This window comes from Mustela nigripes, chromosome 4 (assembly GCF_022355385.1).
Source record: "Mustela nigripes isolate SB6536 chromosome 4, MUSNIG.SB6536, whole genome shotgun sequence".
In the NCBI taxonomy this organism is placed as follows: Eukaryota; Metazoa; Chordata; class Mammalia; order Carnivora; family Mustelidae; genus Mustela; species Mustela nigripes.
Window position 1 is genome coordinate 118,473,077 of NC_081560.1, and position 13,360 is coordinate 118,486,436.

At 50.0% G+C, this 13,360-nt stretch overlaps 1 protein-coding gene across 9 annotated transcripts in view; it reads left to right on the forward strand.

Annotated features, from left to right (window-relative positions):
* The window catches only part of SGMS1 (sphingomyelin synthase 1), a 267,166-nt gene that overhangs the window by 58,551 nt on the left and 195,255 nt on the right, over positions 1 to 13,360 (forward strand). The window contains exon 1 of one of the 9 annotated variants that reach the window (XM_059397421.1): positions 7,139 to 7,154. The exons of the other annotated variants lie outside the window; for them this stretch is intronic. The gene's annotated coding sequence lies outside the window, so the exon portion shown is untranslated. Of the gene's footprint in view, positions 1 to 7,138; positions 7,155 to 13,360 lie in introns of those variants that run through there. 9 annotated transcript variants of the gene reach the window in all.

Consider the following 13,360-nt stretch of genomic DNA (forward strand, 5'->3'; position numbering starts at 1 on the left):
GTGTTGCCCACTGGCATTGCAAACTTGTCATTTCTTTCCCTTATAATTAGGGGGTAAGTGCTATTCTACTGTAATGTACATATTTTGTAATAAGAAAAGCACAGTCAGCAAACTGGTATGACCTAAACTTTGAAAATCACTTTTTTTTTTTTAAAGATTTTATTTATTTGACAGAGAGACAGGGAGGGAACACAGGGGGAGTGGGAGAGGGAGAAGCAGGTTTCCCACTGAACAGGGAGCCTGATGTGGGGCTCAATCCCAGCTGCCCAGCCAACTGAGCCACCCAGGCACCACTTAATATCACTCTTTTAACTCCTGAGACTGTATTGGATGTGAACGTGGGTTCTGCGGTCGAGTCCAACTGTGTTGTTAGTTCAGCCAGGCTCTGCTGCTGGGATTCGTGTGTTTGGTTCTCTAGAAAGAGCGTCTGGCTCTGCCGTGCCTTGTGTCCACCTCCGTCTCCTGTGAGTAAATGTGCCTTCACTTGGTCAACCAGAGCATCCGCATCTCATTAAAGAGTATTTATTTATTTATTTTTAAATATTTATTTAAAATATTAATTTACTTTATTTTTTAAAAATAAAATATTATTTATTTTTAAAAAGATTTTATTTATGAGAGACAGAGAGAGCGAGAGAGAGCACGCGCGTAAAGCAGGGGGAGCAGCAGAGGCAGAGGCAGAAGCAGGCTTCCTTCCTGCTGAGCAAGGAGCCTGACGTGGACCCTGACCCCAGGACCCTGAGATCATGACCTGAGCTGAAGGCAGCCATTGAACCAGCTGAGCCACCCAGACAGCCCTTGGAGAGGACACCTGTAAAAAAGACCCTGTGGGGACGGTCGCTGTCTGCACCTGTAATGCTGTGTGTCCCGTGTCTGGCGGTGGCAGAGGGGCCCTGACTGCTGCGACCGAGCTTGTTAGCGACGCTGCTGTGTCAGCCACAGAGCTAGTCCTGTCCTCTGTTCTTGATTTTTCATGATGCTTCACATGTGCACCGTTTTCTCCCTAGAGTGAGGAAAGCCATCAAGGCTGGGTGCATTTCGCTTCTCTCTTCCTCTCTTTCAGACAGAAACTATGAGTAATTTAACCACAGTATTTACCAGGCACAAGTGGAGATGCAGGTAGTTTCAGTGGAACGAGCTCTAAAGGGAAGTCAATGGCCTGTGTCCTGTGTTTCTCTTTGGGGCAGATGAGAAGGCGTCCTGCTCCCCGGGGCTCGTGGCCTGCAGGACCGAGCTTGTAGATGGAGGTGCTGTGCGCTGCAGGTGCTCCTGCCATCAGCCAGGACAGACCCTGCTCACACTCTCTGTTCTCCCCACCTTCACATTTTCGAAACCCTTCAGACTCCAGAACTGCAGGTTGCAGGAAGGATCTGTTTCATTTTTGCTACACTTGGCCTTCGCAGTTCGTCAGACCTGATGTGTATTATCTGTCTCAGCTTTGTGGCGAGCACTTTTGATTTAAATTTTCTATTAAGGAAGAAAAACGAATGTGAGCAAAAAGTGAGCTCAGATGTGGTTGAAAATGTGTCTGAGAGATGGGAACTCGTGCAAATGACGTGGAGAAGGCTTGCAAGCCGGCTCTCCATCCTGGGGTGAGTTCATGTTGTGGTTGATCTAGAATTGCCTCGAGGAGGGCTCGGGCTGCCTGGGGCTTTGACGCCATCTGCCGCATGCCCTTCTGCTGGACTAAGCTCGCCCTGCACCCTCCTGGGCTGCAGCGGCCTCACTTGTGAACCGGGGACAAGGAATGTTCTCTCAGAGTTGCTGTGAAGGTGAGCAGGTCCATTCACAAAGGTGTCAGGCAGCCCCGGCCTTCGGGAACTGTCCCCTCCTGTCATTTCTGTTATTGTGTTCCTGCATGTCCCGTCGGCACTCCTGCGCATCACCTACGCCCCTGAAGGATTGTTTTTGTCCTCACTATGGTCTCTCAGGCAGAACAGGTTCCGACTTGGTCCTGGAGTCTGTGCGGGAGGTTTGGGGGTGGCTCCCCTGGGGCAGTCTCCGAGGAAGTCCATTCTCTTCTGTTGTTCCCACTTGAGTCTGTGTTGAGTTTGATGTTTTTCTTTCACGTTTCCTTTTTAGGCTTTAAAAGGCATTTGGAATCAAATCAAGTGAAAAAATGTTTTAGTTTAAAGTTGTACTTGAGGGGCGCCTGGGTGGCTCTGTCGTTGGGCATCTGCCTTCAACTCAGGTCATGATCCCAGGGTCCTGGGATCGAGCCCCACATTGGGCTCCCTGCTCAGTGGGGAGCCTGCTTCCCCTCTCCTTCTCCCTGTCGCTGCCCCTACTTGTGCTCTCTCTCTCTCTCTCTCACTGTCCAATAAATAAAATCTTAAAAAAAAATAAAGACGTATTTGGAAAGTTGACTCATGGGCACGGTCGTGGCGTCGTGGGGTCGGAGGAGCTGAGTGTGTGGCCTTAGCATGCTCACGTTCTTGGATCTTTGGCTTTGGAGCTTTGGGAGTCCCTGGTTCGTGCCACCACCTGCTGAAGTGGTGGCTCCGTGCCTGGTGACTTTGTCCTCAGGCCCCATGAGCCACCCTTCCTGCTCCATATGGGAAGCGCTGGTCCCCCACACCCATTTCCCAGGCTCACCCACGTGCAGGTCCCGATCCCTAAGGAGCTTCCTTTTTCCTGCTATCCCTGGGACTCTCTTCTGCTTCATTTGCAGGGTTTTTTGTTTGTTTGTTTTTGTTTTTTAAGCCCCAAACCCTTTGTCCTAATGGTTAATAATCTTCTTCGACTAGACACATACCATGCATATTGGCTCGCCTTGGCCTTTCACAGTTGACTGCGGGCCACCACAGGCCTGCTGTGCAGACGCGCACAAGTTCCCTGGATCCGTCTCTGTCCTCAGCCCTTCCCGTGACTCCCAAGTGATGGGAGGACCAGCCCCGGATTCGAGGGTAATTCGTAGACTGTGTTGCTAGCCTTTTTCCAGAGGAGCACCCCATAATAGGAAAGCCATCCTCTGCCTGGTGCGCAGTCTGCACTAGGCCTCTGGGTGGTTTGGGTGCTCGCTGTGTGCCCCTGAGCGGCTGGGGTTGTGGCGGCTCTCACGCGGCTGCCTCATACCACTTGCTAAACCGGCTTGAGAGCGAGCTCTTTAGACCCTGCCTGAGGGTCAGAGTCCGCGCTTGCAGACTGACTGCACGGCTTTGCTCTGAGAAACGGGCAAGTCGCACGCTAAAAACAGTGAAAGCTGGGGGATGAGAGAATACTGCCCTTCCCTTGTGTTCGCACTTGCTGTTACATTCACACTTGCTGGTTGTGTCGCACTTGCAGAACATCTGCAGGAATGGTTGCTGAAAGACAACCCAACTAGCCAGCAAAAATTGGGACTTCCGAATAATGTATGTCATTGTGCTATCTTCAGCCTGTAAGCTGTTTATAATATGTAGCTCTTTAGGTTTTATATAATACATAATATGTATAGAACATAATTCTGTGTGTTCTATATTATGTATGTTAATGTGTAAATAATAAATGTAGTATGCATATATAATATAGACATATAATACATCATATAAATCATAGATGTATTATTCCTATTTTATATAAACATAAAATACATTGACCTTTGAACAACATGAAGATTAGGGGCACTGATCCCCAACATGGTTTAAAAATCCACATATAACTTTTGACTTCCCACAACTTAACTACTACCAGCCTATGGTTGGCCAGAAGCCTTAGCAATGACACGAGCAGTCAATGAACACAGTTTGTATATTACATGTTTGCCGTATTCATGCAGTAAAGTGAGCCAGAGAAAAGAAAGTGTTCAGAGAGTCCTAAGGGAGAGAAAGTACATTTGCAGCACTGTCCTGTGTTTGTGGGAAATAACCCTCATGTAAGTGGGCCCACCTCATTCAAACCCATGTGCAGTGGTCAGCTGTATGTACTCTTAATCTGTTTCATATATTCCCTTTATGCTTTCCTCACTCTCTTGGCCTTTTAGTTTTTGTGGGCAAGTAGGCACGTCTCCTGCTCTCTGCCCAGATGGGCGGCGCCAGAAATTCTAGTTTTTATCTCAGTCTGTGAGGTGTCTCACGCTCCATTCCAAAACAGAGATCTAAGGGTAAGCGAGGGGCAGCCCTTTAGAACCTGGTTTGTAAACACATGTGTGCGTCAGGTCTCTTTGAGTTTTCAAAAGTAATTTTAGGAAGAATAATGAACTTGCTTCCGGCCATTTTGAGGCACATAGAACCGGGAAAAGGCTGTTGACACACACCTCTCTGGTGTGCCTTGCAAGTCTTGGAAGAGTGGTGGCTGTTGGGTGTGGCTGTCCCCAACTCCAGCTTGGCTGCTGGAACTTGGAAGCTGTGTCCTGAGAGTCTCACATGGGAGGTGGTGGCCGCAGGAGGGTTTTAAGGGTGACTTTGGGCCATGGTGTGAGACATGAAGCCTTTTCCACCTCTGGGTGAGTTTTTCCTGTTAAGCCCTGTTGGCAGAGAGGAAGCCGGAGCCTTCCTAGAGGTGGAAATGGCCAGCCTTGGGGCCTTCTCCCTGGGAAATTTGTGTTTTATCAGAAAAGAGAATGACAGTTCTAGGAATAAAGTCCTTTTCCTACGCACACAAGTCCTGCAGGTCCATTGTAGTCGTGGCTTTCTGAGGCCCTGCCTGGCCTCTTGGCTGCATTTGACACAAGATTTTTTCTTCCCAGACAGCCCAGATTGGGTAGCTCAGCTGGGGGCAGGGTCTTTACTCCAGTTTTGAGATCGGGGCCCCCATCCTGATGTTCTGTCCGTGAAGAGCCGCTTCCAGGATGATGGGTGACGCCGCGTGCTGTACTGGTGTTCACCATCCACACAGCCTGGGGCTGGACAGGCTGGGGTTGAAGGCTTGGATCCAGGCTGGGCCCTCCATGCGGATGTGGAAATTGCATAAGAAAGATGAAATTCTGCTGGTGTGCCATGTTTAACAAGGCTGGAAAAGGCTGAATCTTTAGGAAATGCTTTTAGTAGCAGGAGTTTTCTGGTTGCGTGAATTAAGTTGTTACAAGAGGTACAAAATTGCAGTAAGTGCTGTAATTTAGAAAATCAGATTTACAGGATCATGTCTCTGTTGGAAGAAGCCTTTACAGGTGTAACAGTGTAGCTAGTGTAAAATGCAGCCAGACTGGAGAGCAGAAGGTGGTGAGTGAGCGTTTTTGTGCTCATCCTCCTCCGTGCCCACGCCCCTGGATTTTCAGATCTTAATGCCTTCTCAGAGGTTCTCTGCCCTGGCTGCTCTGCTGCTTGTGGGGTGGCCGTGGGAACATGCCCCAAGCAGTCAGCCAGAGTGGGTCTCAGTCTTGTCCCTGTCTGTCCTGCCCTGGCTGGACAGATCTGGCTGTCCCAGATCTAGCCGCTGGTGGTCATGCCTCCAGAAAGCATCCCAGGTGCCCCCACTTGTCCCCTTCCCGTTGCCGTCCTCCCGGTACAGTCAGGAGGCTCTAGAGCGTCCTCTCTGAAATACAGATCTAGTAATTCACTGTCCCCCACAACCCCAAATAGAACACAAACCTTCATTCCCCGGTGGTTCTTTCGGCCGCTAGAGTTCAGTCTCACCGCCTCAGAGCCCCACGTGGCCTGGCTGGAGCCCGCCGTCCCCAGCACCGCCCGTCTCTGTCCCTCTTGGGGGGCCTTCCGTGGTGGCTGGGTGCCGGTTTCCCAGGGAGCCGTTCACTTCCACTTTCCTCCCTCCTCAAGATTTTGCTGACTGCCCTTCTTTCTCTAGGTCTCCCCTGAAGCACCCGTCTGTCAGGGAAAGCTTTAGCATCGAGGTTGCCTCCCCACGTTGTGCTGTTTCCATTGGTAGCACTTACCATGCTCGGGTGTGTCCTGAGTCCTAGCGTATCACCCTGCATGTGGCAGAGCCTTTGTCATATATGGTGAGGGCAGAAATGGGAGCTGTGATGTTTAGGAGCATTTTAAGTGCTTCTGGGTACCCTGAGAGGTGGCACGTCCAGTAAACGTGGGCCCAGATGCCACTGCCTGTCTCACCTGAGCTCCCAACAGGCCCTGTGGTTGTACCACTGCTCCCCTCCCCTGGGCTGGCTTTCCCGGGGCTGCAGTCTGGGCGGCTGGGTCTGGTCTGCGCGTTTGAGCTGGCACGAGACTTGTCTGCCATATCTGTCTAGCAGAAGGCGGCAGAATATTCCGGATGCTTCCTGTAAGGCTCTTGGGACGGTTGTGTTGACTCTTCACGTGGCCTCCTGGGCAGGTGTAGATAATCCGAGGGTCAGGTGAGATCATCTTTCTTGGTGATACAGTAGGAAAGTATTTTGAAATTACTAAACGTTTGTTCAAGTGTGAGGTGGTACAGTTACATTCAGTGTGCTTTGATAGGACACGTGGGCAGCGAGTTACCTTTCAGTGGAAACTAGAGGGCAGACTGAACTTACGGTCTCTCTATGCAAGAGTGTAGGGACTTGACTAATTTTCTTTCCGAATTAGATTGATCTCTTATTTCTCTTTTATGTTTACTAGATGTTTAGTTTTCCTTTTGCTAGTGAAGAATACATTTCAGGGAGACCAGGTCAAATGTCAGGAAGGTGTTGTTTTTCATTTCTGGGTCTGTGGCTGTGGCAGCTCCTCTCGGAGGGCTCCGGTGGGTCACCTGTTTCAGGGACACTGGGCAGGGGTGAAATTGTGGCTTCCTGCTCGCACAGCTTCACTTTATCGGGGCCAGAAGTCTGGATTTTAACTGAGCGTTTTGCATTTTAAAGTTCTAGAAGTTTGAGGACCACAGCCCCGAGGGTCTCTCTGGAGTCTGTTTTCAACAGGATCTGTACAAGATGGCTCATTTGCTGACCTGTGCAGGCTCACCTGCACGTAGAGGTGACGAGGTGATGACAGGAAACAGCCCTGCCAGCACTGTGCGGTGAGAGGCGGGGAGGCTGGCAGTGGCTGAGGTTGAACTAGCCAGTGACCTTGTTCAGCTGGAGCAGAGAAGATCAACAAGGGGCATTGTTCCCTGGGCCTCTTGGGAACAATGGTGCTTTGACCACAGCTGCAGTGGGCGGAAGGGAGCAGGGCAGGGGGCTGGCCTCCTGGGTCCTACAGGGAAGGGCAGAGCCTCTGCTGTGGGCGGGCCAGCCTTGTCCTTCACCTTCACCAAGACTCACCAGACGCTGCCTTCCTTAGATGTCCGGGACGTGGGGAGCAGCAGTAAGTGTTTTTCAGAGGTTGGCGTTGCCAAGTATGTAGAATGTGGGGTCCTGGAATTTGCTTATTGTGATCAGCTTAAAGCAGGGGAAACCCAACAAGTCGATGAGAAACCATTTCATGGCCAACTTGAACCCTGGACCGGACCCTCCCCTCATTCATACCACAACCTGCTCTGTGCCTCCTCCTTCCCAGTCTCCTGTAATCTTTACGGGACTCACGGTTTGCCCTGCACAATTCGGTATCCGGGTTAGTTTGGTTTTCTGTCATCTCCCAAGTGTCTGTTCTGGCTCACCCAGGAGAAGAAAGGGTTCCCACTGGGGGATGGTGTCTACCCCCACCCACCATGGGCATCTAGGAACCTGTGAGGACATGTGTGATTGTCCCGATGACAGTGGGGGTGTGTGTATGAGCATTTAATATTATGGGCGTGTGGGATGCTGAGTGCCCCTCGGTCTTGGGGACAGTCCCACACACTGAAGATTTGTCCCCCACGAGAAGCTCTGTATCTTGTCTGGCGCTTTCTTGAGACTAGGCCCGCCACGTGATCCATAATGAACCCGTGTGGCTCCATAACACCGAATGAGGTTAATCACGTGCCAGGGAAATAGACACGTGGCTGAAGCCCACTTCCTGGTGGTGGGGGGGCAGCTGTGCTCGGCCGGTGACAGTCCTGTTCCTCTGGGTTTCTGCGGTGCCACTTCACCCTTCTGGAGGGCACAGTGTAGATGAGAGTTATGAGCTAGAGTAATCCTGAGTGACTGCTCCTGTCCCACTTCAGAGACGCTGGCTGCTTGTTGTCCCTGGGCGTGTGGTGCTGCGAGTCCATTAGGTGTCACATTGTGAGAGGAGTGGCAGCAGAGGACCTGGGATTTTAGCCCTGGCACCCGCCCAATGACTGCTCTTGGTACTACGAGCGTTGGGATTTGGGGCCCACAAGCCTTCTGGAGTCACTGTGTGGCCCCTGTGGCTCCTGTGGGGAGGAAAAGGAGGTTTGGACTAAGGATCAGATGGATCAAAGCATCAAACGGACTTACTGGTCTGTATCAGTCCCTGAGTTAGAGATGTCGGAGAAAGGACGGTGGCTCTTATCATTTAGGAGCGGAAATGGATGAACAGACAGGATGTCTTCAGACCTTATTTTAAGAAAGGACTCAGAGGTTATGCTAATAAGCCAGATAGCTTCTTGAACTAAGGATGTCCCCTAATACTCGAGGGTTTGAGTATCTTGGAAACTAGATAAGAGTTAGCTTCACAGTGAGGGTGGCAGAGACAGACCGGGGAAGTTCAGCCACAGATGGTTGAGAGCAGTGGGGGCTGACGTGACTCAGCCGTTTCCCACGAGGTCTCCTGTGGCCACAGTGACGGGATGTGTCCTTCCTGTGACTCGGGGAGCGGCTCCTCCGAGTACTTTCTAAGGAAATGAGCACCGCTGTGTCCAGAGGTTCAGCTCCGAGAACGTTTAGTGAATGAACATTGTTTGAACATTGGGAGCAGCCCAGATGGACCCCCAAAGTGGGGCTGGATACATAGGTTCCGAAATTCATCTATAGGGTGGAAGGTGCTGTTACCATGACAACCATGGGGTGGAAAGTATTGACGTGAGGCACAGTGTAGGACAAATAGCCTGTAGGGAACATACGGAAACATAGTAACACTTCAGTAAAGAAACTGTAAACATGGAAGGAAAGTCCTGGAAAGGCTTAGTCTGAAGGTTCAGGTGGATTAGCTGTAAGTGGCCGAACTCCAGGGACCCAGAATTCTTCCTCGGGGTTTCCTACTTAGAATGTCTAATGTGGACATGTATCATAATTTTTGTAATTAAGACAGCTTCATACCCTAAATAAAAACATGATCTCAGGGACAAACTTTTATCCAAATATTCTAATATTTAATAATTTTTTTAAAAAAGGTTTTTATTTATTGTCAGAGAGAAAGAGAGAGCCTAGGAGCACAAGCAAGAGAGCAGCAGGCAGAGTTCCGGAAAGGGAGAAGCTAGTTCCCTGCTAAGCAGGGAGCCTGACAGGGGTTTGATCCCAGGACCCTGAGATCATGACCTGAGGCAAAGGCAGACGCTTAACCCACTGAGCACCCAGGTGCCCCTGTACTTAATCATTTTTAAATCCAGATATTCCTGGTATTGGGATTCTAAGGAGCTATGAGCTACTCACATCTTGTTTGGAAGTAGTTGATCTCAGGCACCAGGAAGCAAGGGTTGTGATTATCCAGAATGAATGTGGGTGGGGGAGGCCTTGGGTGATGTCACATTAGTATTGTCAGTCTAATACATTAATACTACAAGACTAACTTCAGTTTCCTGGTTGGAAACTCTCCCAGGAAAGTCTCCACTGCAACGTTGTACACCCCGTTTCTCCCAGGCTGGGGAACACCCACGGAGCCTGGACTTGGCTCCCTTGCCTAAAAAGCAGCTAAATCAGAGGTGAGAGTCTCAGGGGACATCCCTGCCTCCCAGATGAGTCAGGTTTCCAGCTGTAGGCCTCCTCTGTGGGCGGCGAGGGGGGGTGTGGGGGGGTGGTGATTGCTCGCGATTCACAAAGGTGAGGCTGCAGAGCTGTCTCTGTGAATCAGTCTGTTAAGAATTTAGATCTTGGGCACCTGGGTGGTCCAGTTGGTTAAGCAACTGCCTTGGGCTCTGGTCACGATCCTGGAGTTCCAGGATCGACCCCACTTTGGGCTCTCAGCTCCATGGGGAGTCTGCTTCTCCCTCTGACTTTCTCCCCTCTCATGTGCTCCCTCTCTCTCTCTAATAAATAAATAAATAAAATCTTAAAAAAAAAAAAGAATTTAGGTCTTGTAAGCAAATGCTTTGCAGTGGCATTTCTTAGAATAAAGTCTGTTGGACATGATTATGAGAAGGCTCCATGGCATTCAGAGAGACAGGTAAGGGACACACGGGTTTGTGTGAGGACACAGGCGAGCACATCCGGCAGCCTCTGGGCCCCCCCACATCTCATGCTTAGTTCGGTGAGACTCTGGAAGTCACACCGGCTTTTGGGTCTGGTAACCCAAACCCTGAGTTTGCTAAATATAGTTAGCTCTGGAGTTTTCTTTTCCTTGTAAGGATTTATACTCTGTAGGTGAGTGTGCCCTGTCTGTGGGCAAGGCACTCGGAGAAATCTGGAATCTTCTCCCCGATGTGGGGTGTGCTCGCTGCTCTGGGAACACTCGGGTGAGGACGGAGTTGACAGAGAGATAAGAAGTGTCGGTCTGGGTCAGTGACAAGCAGCCTGTGAGGTCTTCCAGAGCCTAGGATGCTGCTTTCATTAAAAAAATCTTGATTTAGTGAAAAGAAGGGCCATCTGTACCCCAGTGTTTATAGCAACAATGGCCACGGTCGCCAAACTGTGGAAAGGACCAAGAGGCCCTTGAACGGATGAATGTATATTCGTATATTTACGAATGTATATTTACTCATATAAACTATGGAGTATTATGCCGCCATCAGAAAGGATGAATACCCAATTTTTGTAGCAACATGGACTGGACTGGAAGAGATTATGCTGAGTGAAATAAATCAAGCAGAGAGAATCAATTATCATGTGGTTTCACTTATTTGTGGAGCATAACAAATAGCATGGAGGACATGGGGAGATGGAGAGGAGAAGAGAGTTGAGGGAAATTGGAAGGGGAGGTGAACCATGAGAGACTATGGACTCTGAAAAACAATCTGAGGGTTTTGAAGGGGCAGGGAGTGGGAGGTTGGGGGAAACAGGTGGTGGGTATTATAGAGGGCACGGATTGCATTGAGCACTAGGTGTGGTGCAAAAACAATGAATACTGTTACGCTGAAAAGAAATAAAAAAATCTTAGGGCTTAATTACAAATGAAAAAAAAAATCACTGCCAAAGTGTAATAAAATATACTCAGGTATGGGTCTATAATTTATGCATTTATACTGCCTTATAATGCATACTTAACAAGTATAAAGCCTGATGTTGATAATAACTAAACTTACACAGGAAAATAAAATATGTGTGTGTTAAGAATGTCACAAAAATATATTATCCTTAAAAATTTACTCATTTCCATGAAGTATTTCGGGGATGGACATTTATATGTCATCAAGATTTTAACTATGAGGAAATTGTTTTTCGAAATATGTGTTAATTTTTTTAAGAGCTGCAATGTGTCCTGAATAAATCACAGTGGAAGTAAAAAAAAAAAAAATTCTCGAATGACAAAGGTTGGCAAGAAAGGCATCATAGTCTCCGTGCTTCTCCCCTTTCTTCTGATCTCCCTTCACGGAACATATATTATCAGATGGAACCTTCCTCCCCAGATTTTGTTAACAAAACAGGGGGTTTTTCAGGATTTCCATCTGATTTCCTCTTGGGAGGAGCAGGGTGGCGGCCACTGAGCCCTGGCCGCTGTCCTGGGCCCTGCTTTCCCTGTGCTGGAGGGAGCGCTGTGGAGGTCGGAGGGCTCGTGAGCCAGGGGTGGCTACCCCCATGCCCTTGGGCCCCAGCGACGCCAACTTCCCCCTGTGTCCGGCTCTGTTCCTGAGCCCGGGAGTGTGTGTGCAGGCCTATTGCTGGTGCCGGTGGGGCTGGTGTCACCCTCTCTGGGACAGTCGCTGTGTGGGGGCTGAGCCTCAGAAGTCAGGCTTCCCATGTCTTGGGGGTTACAGACTTGTGCCTTCTTTGGCTCCCTGGGACCCGGAGACTAGGGCTATAGAAGGAGAATATACACAGGTGGTGTTTTCAGTAAAAGTTTTAGAGGCCTCTGGTAAAGAAGACTCTAGACTTTTCTTCAGTCTAGAAAAAGATGTGTCAGTGACGAATGTGGAAAGCCCATGAAGCCCAGCGTCAGGATCTCGCCGACAGTGCGCGTTCTGTTGACAGGAGCAGCAGCCTTCATCAGGTACAGCCAGGCCTCTGGGGTCCAACTGGAGGTCCGGCCTCCCGAAGCCCATCATGCAACGCCAGGCTCCCTTCCTCCTGCCCGCAGCCCCCAGCGTGAGGCCTGGACGCTGGGCCGGGCCCTCCTTTGTGGCCCTCCCGGAAGGAAGGGCACCGGAATAGGTCAAATGACCCCGGGAATACAAGAGTACACGTGTCTGACTTCAGCAGGAGCAGAGACATTGTCCTGTTTTCATCACATCGGACCCATCTGGGAGAGCAGTGCAAAGAACATTCTTGAAAAATAAAGTCTTCATTAAAGCATCCCTCTGCCCCACCAAAGAGCCCTGTAAGACACAGTGGCACGGCACCCTCGAGGCAGCTTCAGGGAGGAGGAACTCGATGTCCAGATGCCCCGTTGTTCTTCAGGCAATCCTGCCCTGATCCAGGTGTGGTCACAGAGTGGGGAATCCAGGTGAGAGATGCTCGGGGAGGAGCCATCCTTCTGTTTCCTCCTTGACGGGAGCACTAAGAACACAGCCTCCTGTAATTGTGCACCGATGCGAGGAGCATCTCCTGACGATGCCAACCTGGGGGCCACAAGAGAGGAGAGACCTGTCAAGCACCCCCTCCGTGGGGTCCAGGGTCCGCTGGGGGCGCTGCTGTCACGACGCGCATCCCAGGGGCTGGCTGTCCTGTCCCGCTTGCACATACACTGGTGCACGGATGGACAGGAGCAGGAGTATCTTTCAGGATATCCCCCGAATATCTCCGAGGCCACCAAGTGCTCTTTGTACCAACAGACGGGACTGTACCGCTCCCTCCATTCACTGCTCCAGACAGGCCCTCTTCTGAACCAGCGTGGGCCTGTTTCTTAGCAATGGCCAGCACACAAATATAAAAGACTTTTTTTTTTTTTTTTTAAAGATTTTGTTTATTTGGGAGAGAGCAAGAGAGCAGGAGCAGTGTGTTGTGGGAGGGAAGGAGAGGGAGAAGCAGACTCCCCACTGAGCAGGGAGCCTGACGTGGGGCTTGATCCCAGGACCCTGACATCATGACCTGAGCCGAAGGCAGATGCTTAACCCACTGAGCCCACCGGGCCCCCCATGACGAGGTACTTTTTAAGACAATATTGTTTCTCTTAAGTGCCTCACTGAGCAGTATCCGCATGTTTCCGTGAGCTTGCTGATTCCTTTTCTATGTATGCATGTCTGTATGTCACATTATGCTTGCAAGAACATTTTGGTATCCTGCTTTCTTCAGTAGCCTAATGATGTCTGCCTGAATATAGTTTGTAATGGCTGCATACTGTTCTACTATGTGGCTGTTTCCTAGTTTCTTAAACCCTTC